This window comes from Nematolebias whitei, chromosome 19, assembly GCF_014905685.2.
Source record: "Nematolebias whitei isolate Nwh7 chromosome 19, NemWhi1, whole genome shotgun sequence".
In the NCBI taxonomy this organism is placed as follows: Eukaryota; Metazoa; Chordata; class Actinopteri; order Cyprinodontiformes; family Rivulidae; genus Nematolebias; species Nematolebias whitei.
Window position 1 is genome coordinate 10,543,705 of NC_056516.1, and position 7,821 is coordinate 10,551,525.

Sequence of the window (7,821 nt, forward strand, 5' to 3'; positions counted from 1 at the left end):
TCATCGTTCTGAGGATTGTTTGTCTCCCTTAGACGACCTCTTGTTTTCTGGAAAGCAACTAGAAATCCGACTGACTGTGTTTGTGGGACGTTCTAAAAGAAAAAAAAATCATGTACTTGATATTTACTGTTTTGATGTCAATGTTCTTATTGGTGCTGGTCTCTCAACATGTAAATTTGGATGCACTTTTAATAGCAGATTATGGGTATAATGATGTGTTTTCCTCATGTGAAGCAGAAGGCTCAGCCATGTTGTGTGACACTGGTGTAATTGCATGGAAATGGCCATGTGTTCTACCTCTTGTTACCTGTTTTAAGTGTTATGGTAACATCACACTGCTGGCCATTTCTCTATAATTACCCTTGCTATATCTAGTTGGCGTTGCTCGAGTCTTGCATTGACAAGAGGTTTGAAACGCTTGATGGTGACTGCATCTTTTTTTTTCCAGTTTGTGTAGTTTTATGTTATTATTTTCTTAGTTTTGCTTAAACCGAAAAGACCGAATGTTTATGTAAGAGGTGTGCGTGTCAAGCTGTACGACCAAATCCATCAACTGTGCTTGTACCTGCCACACAGCGTTCACAGCTTTTTGTCCCCTTCATTCTATGCACCACTCGTGATTTTTATTGACTCCTTGCTTTCCCAGTTTGAGCAGTACGACAACAAACGCCAGCTTCTCCTTGGTCCAGACAAAGTTTATGTATTGCAGTCATACTTTTGTTCAGACTGCTGATGAAATTTAGTTTTGTATTAAGGCAACAAGATAAATATGCTCTGAATATCTCCGAAAAGGACAGATTCAAATGCATCATTTCTATACAGCTCCACTGTGGTCTCAGATCCAGTCTGTTGGGTTCATCACCATGTGAGTGCACACCTTTCCCACCGATTTGAAGGTCCACTCTACTAGATATTTTAAGTATTCATCATATTGAGGTCAAAAGCGTTCCTCAGACATAAAAAACAATTTGAAGTAATTTTGAGGAGTGTTTTAAGGAGGAGATGGCTTTGGTTGTTACTGCTTTATGTTCTCTGTTACCTACACCAGCACCTTATAATAGCAGACCAGAATGGCATTGCTTTTTTTATCAAGAAACTCCCAGTTTTTAATAGTTTTGAACAATATTACATTTGCACTAAATAAACAAGAATAAACTTTGTAGCTGTTGATTCACTAAGAATATTTATCAAGAGGACAAACTTGCTGCCACTTCTCTTCTCTCGTTTGACATTGGGGGGCTCTTGAAAGGTAAAGATGCGACCCGAGAGTCTCCTTATGGTCAAAAACGTCAGGCTGATCAGGGCCAATTCAGCATTTTCTTAGAAATAATCTGTAACTGAAAGTAAATGTCTCGTTCAGTGGGAAGCTTGCCTTTGTATAGAGCTGGAGTTTAGAGGAGCTGTGGGTTGTAAGGATTTAGTGATCCTGCTTGTTGGATGCCAAAGTTGTATAAAGAGGATGGAAACATACTGGAAGGCCTTTGTCTCAAACTGTAAATAACAAGGTCCTTTGAGATGCTTTTAAAATACTTGTAGAGTAGAAGACCTTACAGAATACACACACACACACATATTTATATATATATATTTAGATGTGCAAAATGCACATATTTGCCCATGTATATTTTTTTTCTGTTTTGATTTAGAGAAACTAAAACCTTGACAGCAAAGGTACTAGGAATGACTGGGTTATAAACTAACAAGTTGTACTCTTCAATATTTTAATGAAATTTCTTTTGGTGAGTTAAGAAAGGCTTTGATTGATCGTCTCAGGTCTAACAGTTGGCTTGGGAGAATTATAACCTTTATACATTTTGAAAAATATATTTTCAATCAAACCCAGTAAACCAGTTTATTCCAAACTAAAATGTTCTGTAACTTCACGTCTCCTCTCTGTTGCTTATCTGTCTCAGAGAGAAACTGACGCTTTTATAGTTTAATGTAGAGTAGAACTGATTTTCCATCTTTACATAGTCATGAATGTATTTTAGTCTGTGTGGTTTAAAATATTGTAACGGCCAGTTGACCAATTCATCTTTGCATATTGTGTGTGTGTGTTTGTGTGTTGGGGAAACATTTTTTTCTGTTGTCTTAGTTAGGTTTTGGTTCCAGCAAATATTAGAAACCCTGAATTATTTACTACAATTACCACTGGTGCAAATAATGTTTTTTGCTCTGGTGTAATGCTTGTGTGTGTGTGTGTGCATGCGTGCGCACGTGTGTTTGTACATTGCGAGATGTGTAATCTTGTTTGGGTTAGATTTTTTTGTTATGTTTTGTTTTTGGCTTCAGCCTGATATTCCCTCCCAGCCCCCACAGGGCTGTCCTATAAAGTTTTCTTGAGTGTAGCATGTTGGCGTGGTGCCACATGGAGCGATGGAGAGATGCTTGTGTTTCTTTGGTCAGTTCTATCGTTCGCAGGTGGGGGGTTTATAAATGGGCGTCTGAGTTGCAGACCACTGCTTTCTTCAGCAAACACATTTTCTTGCTCCTTTTATTCTTTTTATCATAATGAAACTTACAGGCGCGCCAATATATCTCTCAAAGTTATTATGCCAACCACTTCTAGCCATGTGACAGCATTGTCGTAGCGTCCACAAGGTTTGTGTCATCAGATTTGGCTACAAGTCTCTGTTGTGAAATCCAAATGGGATAGAGCCAACAGCACTCTCTTCCTTCTTTAAGAACTGAATGTCCTGGTAAATATTGAAAGGATTACCAGATTGAATATTTTTAGACATTTGTTCCCCCAAGAAAATGAAACCCTTCTGGGCTTGAGCTCCCGAGTTTACACATAAAATAGGTTTCATGTTTGCAGCTCTGACAGCACAAGTGCAAACACGGTAGACGTTTAGGGGCAAATATTTGTTGTACTAAATCAGATTTTTAATGAGAAACATTTTCAGAGCTTCAAACCAATGCCAATCTGTGCACATCTTATCATGCAAGGCCAACGTAGGTGTTGTTTCAAAGCATTTCTAGTCTCGACAAAGGCTTTTTTTTTATTTTCAAACTCTGGAAGAACTACCTCAAAGCAGCGTCTGGTGCTAGATGTGATATCCCGTGCTGGAGAGAAATAGTAAGGATCTGTTAGTGACCAAGCTAAAACAATAACCTAAATGACATGAGAGCACTGTGTTGTTTGCTGAACCTTCATGAATTAAAAACAGCTGGTAACTTTGGTTAAGGACATCTTTAGAGGACCAAATCTTTTCTAGTCATTTGTCTCGTTTTGTGTGAAATCACTCGTGAAGACGGTGACAGGAAGAAGCCAGCTTTTATAAACCCTAAACTTGACTGGATCTGTCGGATGTGCCATTGTGATGCTAAATTAATGATGTGGAACGTTAAAAGTGGCAGCAAAGTTTTACAGTGATAGGCAGACGTTGCTGTTAGTCTGTGGGCTTTAGATTATTGGGCTTTATAGTTTAGAGCAGGGGTTCCCAACTCTGGTCCCTGAGGAACACCATCCTGCACTTTTTAGTTGCTTCTCTGCTCCAACACACCTGATTTGAATGAAAGGTGATTAACGGACTTCTGCCGAGCTTAAGGAAGTAATTAAGCCACTGAATCAGGTGTGTTGGAGCAGAGAAACAACATGCAGGATGGTGTTCCTCAAGGACCAGTGTTGGGAACCACTGGTTTAGATAAACCTGTTAGATGGCAGGACCAATGCCTTTGTGGTTTGATTTTCAAACGCAGTGTCTTCCATTTTAGTTTTATCCCCAAAAAGTTGTTTATTTAAGGTGTTTATAGCCATGATGTATCAGATGTAGGGGTGCACTGATTGCAGTTTTCTGGCCGATCATGATTTCTAAAAAGCCTGACCTGCCGATACCGATTTTGTTTTATAATCGACACTGTCAGGTGTTATAAGGTCACAATGCACCTTCAATTTTCCAATATTATTTTATTGAAAAACATACCCTTGAGCAATATCCTAGAAACATTACAAACTTGTTTCAAATGGCCATGAAGTAGTACTCTGAAATATAAATGAAGTTAGACAATTGTTAAAACTACAAAAAACTGGTAAAATCGGTTTCTTATGCAAGTATCGGCTGATCTCCGATTTCCCAAATTTAAGGAAATCAGGGCCGATAAATTGGTGCACCCCTAATCAGATGCATTTTTTTCCTCCACCGTTTCAAACAAGAACCGCAATAAAACATGAACTCAATTCACTTCTTCTAAACTATCATTTCTACTCGACGCCAATTTAGTTACGAGGTTTGCATGTGGTGTTTAACTAAGGGAATCTCCATGTTTAAAAATGTAATCATTCGACAAAAGGTACATGTGAGCTCTCGTGTCGATTCTCTCCAGACTTCAGCGTGTTTGCAGTTCTTCGCTGTGTGCCTTTGGCCGAATCGCTCCTCTGTCTGCCCAGACTTTGGGCTTTTGAGTTCTTTGTAACATTTTTTTGCGTCAAGATTCATCTTTGTTTTTATTAATCATGCAATCTAACATGTAGATGCTACATAGAACGATCAGTATTCGTGTTTGCACTTTCAAAGCAGTCTCTCAAAAAAAAAAAAAAAAAAAGCCTACGAGGTTGGGCACAAAGCAAAAAGAAATAACTGACGAGGTATTTTGTGCTATCGATAGGAAATATAAGGAATAAGTAAGAAGCTTTTCTAAAAAGGTTGTTATATCTATATATATATTTGTGAAGTACCTCATAAGCCTGATATATGCTGCATTGACTTCTTTCTTCCCCTCTTTAGCGTACTTCATATTGTGAAAAACAAAAACATTTTTCGGGAGGTTTGAAGGTCACCACAGGCTGCCACGACCAGCACACCAAATCTTTTGCTTCTAACATTTTACACCTCATGGCCACAAAAAACTCATTTATGCATTTAGTACATTATTTAAATCTTCCTCAACTCTGTAAACATGTAGGTTTTATTACTTTAGCCAAAAATGATTCAGTAGAGCTGATGCTTACTATGACTGTCGACTCCGGTATCGCCACTAAAGGGCTTATCTGCTTGACCCCCATCACCTCTTTACACTTTTGTCTTACAGTAGCTGTAGGCTACATGTCAGGTTTCTATTTGGCCTTAAAATTTAAAGAAATTATGCACTACAGTGTTACAGACCTGACCAATAGCTTTATTCCCTTATTATTTTCACTCATGTCTACCTCCCATGAATGTGGTCTGTCTTAAAGTTTAGTCGACTGCAAAGGGGGGGGGGATGGTACGACAGAGCTTTAGGGCCACGCTAAGAAAAAAAAATGTAAAAGCCATAAAATTGAGAATAAAGTCGAATAAAGTTGTAATATTACGAGAATGAAGACATACAAGACTTTTTTTTTTTTTTACAGCTCTTTAATTTATTTTTATTTTTTTCCATGAGTTGGATCCACCACTCGACCTGTCAATGAGTCCAGTAGGCGTGTCAGCAAATGACCAATCCAAAGCTAAATGCTCCTTACCTGCAGAGGCCAGGTCACCATCAGAGCGTACCACCTGACTATAAGCAGGTAAGATGTGCGTTGATAATTTTGTCCTTAAACACTGTATAAGAGCAAAGCTACATTCTGTCATTATGTTGCACAGTATTTGGCCTTCTGATGGGCTGCAGCAGCTCTGCAGGTAAGGAGCATTTAGCTTCGGATTGGTCATTTGCTGACACGCCTATTGGACTCATTGACAGGTCGCGTCGTGGATCCAACTCATGGAAAAAAATAAACGAGAGCTGTAAAAAAAAAAAAAGTCTTGTATGTCTTCATTCTCGTAATATTAAAACTTTATTTGACTTTATTCTCGTAATACTAGGACTTTATTTTCGTAATTTTATGGCCTTTTTTTTTTTTTTTGCATAGCCCTAAAGCGCCGTCGTAGGATGGAGACAGTCGGGTCTTGATCAAAAATATATTTTTACTTTTATTTTTGCCCTTTTTGTTCCTTTTTTTGGTGCTTTTTCCATTTCAAAACCTCGAAGAAAAGCGACCAAAGTCTCCTGGCAAAGGCAGCCCGGCAAAGCCGTGTGACTTCAGACCTCCCTTTAACGTCTCTTCCGTCTTTTTATTTAAAACCACAAACATGCCAAAACTGGGTTTACTGTCTGTTCTGTTCTCGTGAGGGTTTTCATGTTGCTGAAAGAGTTTGTTCACATCCAATGCTAAGCTCCTTGTTCTTGTAAAGTTGTAGATTTTGATTTCTGAGTCATGTTTCTTTTTTTTTTTTTTTTTTTAGGTAATCATGCTTACAGATCACAAAATAAGCTGTAAACCCTGTTAGGACAAAAATGTGAATATGTGTCACTTAATATAGTTCACTCTTTGGCTTGACTGTAAGTTGCGTTAATAAAAATGTTTCAAACATGTTCTTGTGAAGCTTTTTGTTTTATTTAAATGTTTTCTTACAGATCCAACAACGTTAAGTCAAGTCCTCTGAACGAGGGATGCACAATATTGGATTTTTGGCCGATGTCCGATATGCCAATTTGTTAAAACTTACTTGTCCAATAACCGATACCAGTACCAATGTTTTTTTTCCCCTAGACCTACTTACAGAGACTGCATATCTTTATCTGCTGTGGAATTAAAATACCACATTATTCTTCATGGTCTTTGTCAGTTTGGTCTGATACAAATTCAGATGCTAAAACTGGGGCTGAAAATGATGCAACACTTCAACATGGATCATGTTTAAAGTCAAATATATTCATGACATTTACTCTCAACACAATGACAGCACTCGGAACAGTCATACAAAAACGGCGCCTTTTAAATCGGTGTTATTTTAATGGAATGTCCGACATTTAAATTTATCGCTAACCATAACCCTCCACCTCATCCTCCTAACCTTCCTCCTGCTCACCCCTCATCTTCTTCCTCACCCTCCTCCTCATTCAACCTTTATTTAAACAGGTTAGTCCCCTTAAGCCACAAGGACTCGTTTAAAAGAGAGACCACTTCACCTTTCTTTTCCTCCTCCCTCTCCTCCTCCCAGCAGAACAGCCTCTTGAAGTATCCTTGGACCCCCACGGTGATGTCATCGTTGGTGGCAGCAGAGGAACATGAGGGGAAAGAAAGATGGTCGTTACTCCCTTCATTCATCCTCTTCCTCTTCCCACTAACCTGCTTGGAGCAGCAGGCCTCCCTGCTCCTCTTTCTGGAGCGGAGGCCCAACGCCTGGAAAGCAGCCCCAGTTCCAGCAGGAGCCCTACCAGGACAGGCCTCAGGATCAGGCAGTGGAAAGCAGACTGGGTCTTGTGGGCCATCTGATGGGAAATCAAATCCACTTGAGATCAGAACATTGATTACATGAGACGAGAACAATCCGCTACAATCATCAGTGAAGTGATGATCATTTACAATCTGAAGCTGCAGGAGCAAAACCTCTGATGTGTTACTGAACCATCTCTGCTCCTCGATGCACCGCCACAATTATTAAATCATTTGATATGTTCTTCACATTTTAATGGACATTTGAAACTCTTCAATTAGCAAGGGAAGCTTTTAGACAACAAGAGCAAATGTTTATACACAAACAGCTCACTAACACCCAACGTGTACAACTTGTGTACTAAAATAGTTCACAAACCTTTTTGTCTGTTTATGTTGTAAAAACGGGTTTACCATTGAGCTTTAAAGTTTTCACAGAGAAACATCTTAAATCATAGGCAGCACTGAAATGACTAAGTGAAATAATGGCAGTTCCGTTTGCATAAAATATTGTACAACATATTAATTTCATACAGCAGCCTAGGAGGCATGATTAATAAAAACTGTTTAAACTTAGAACAGTTGTTTGAAGAACCATAGAAACAGTAACTTGATATAATGTATAATAAGGCTCATGATAT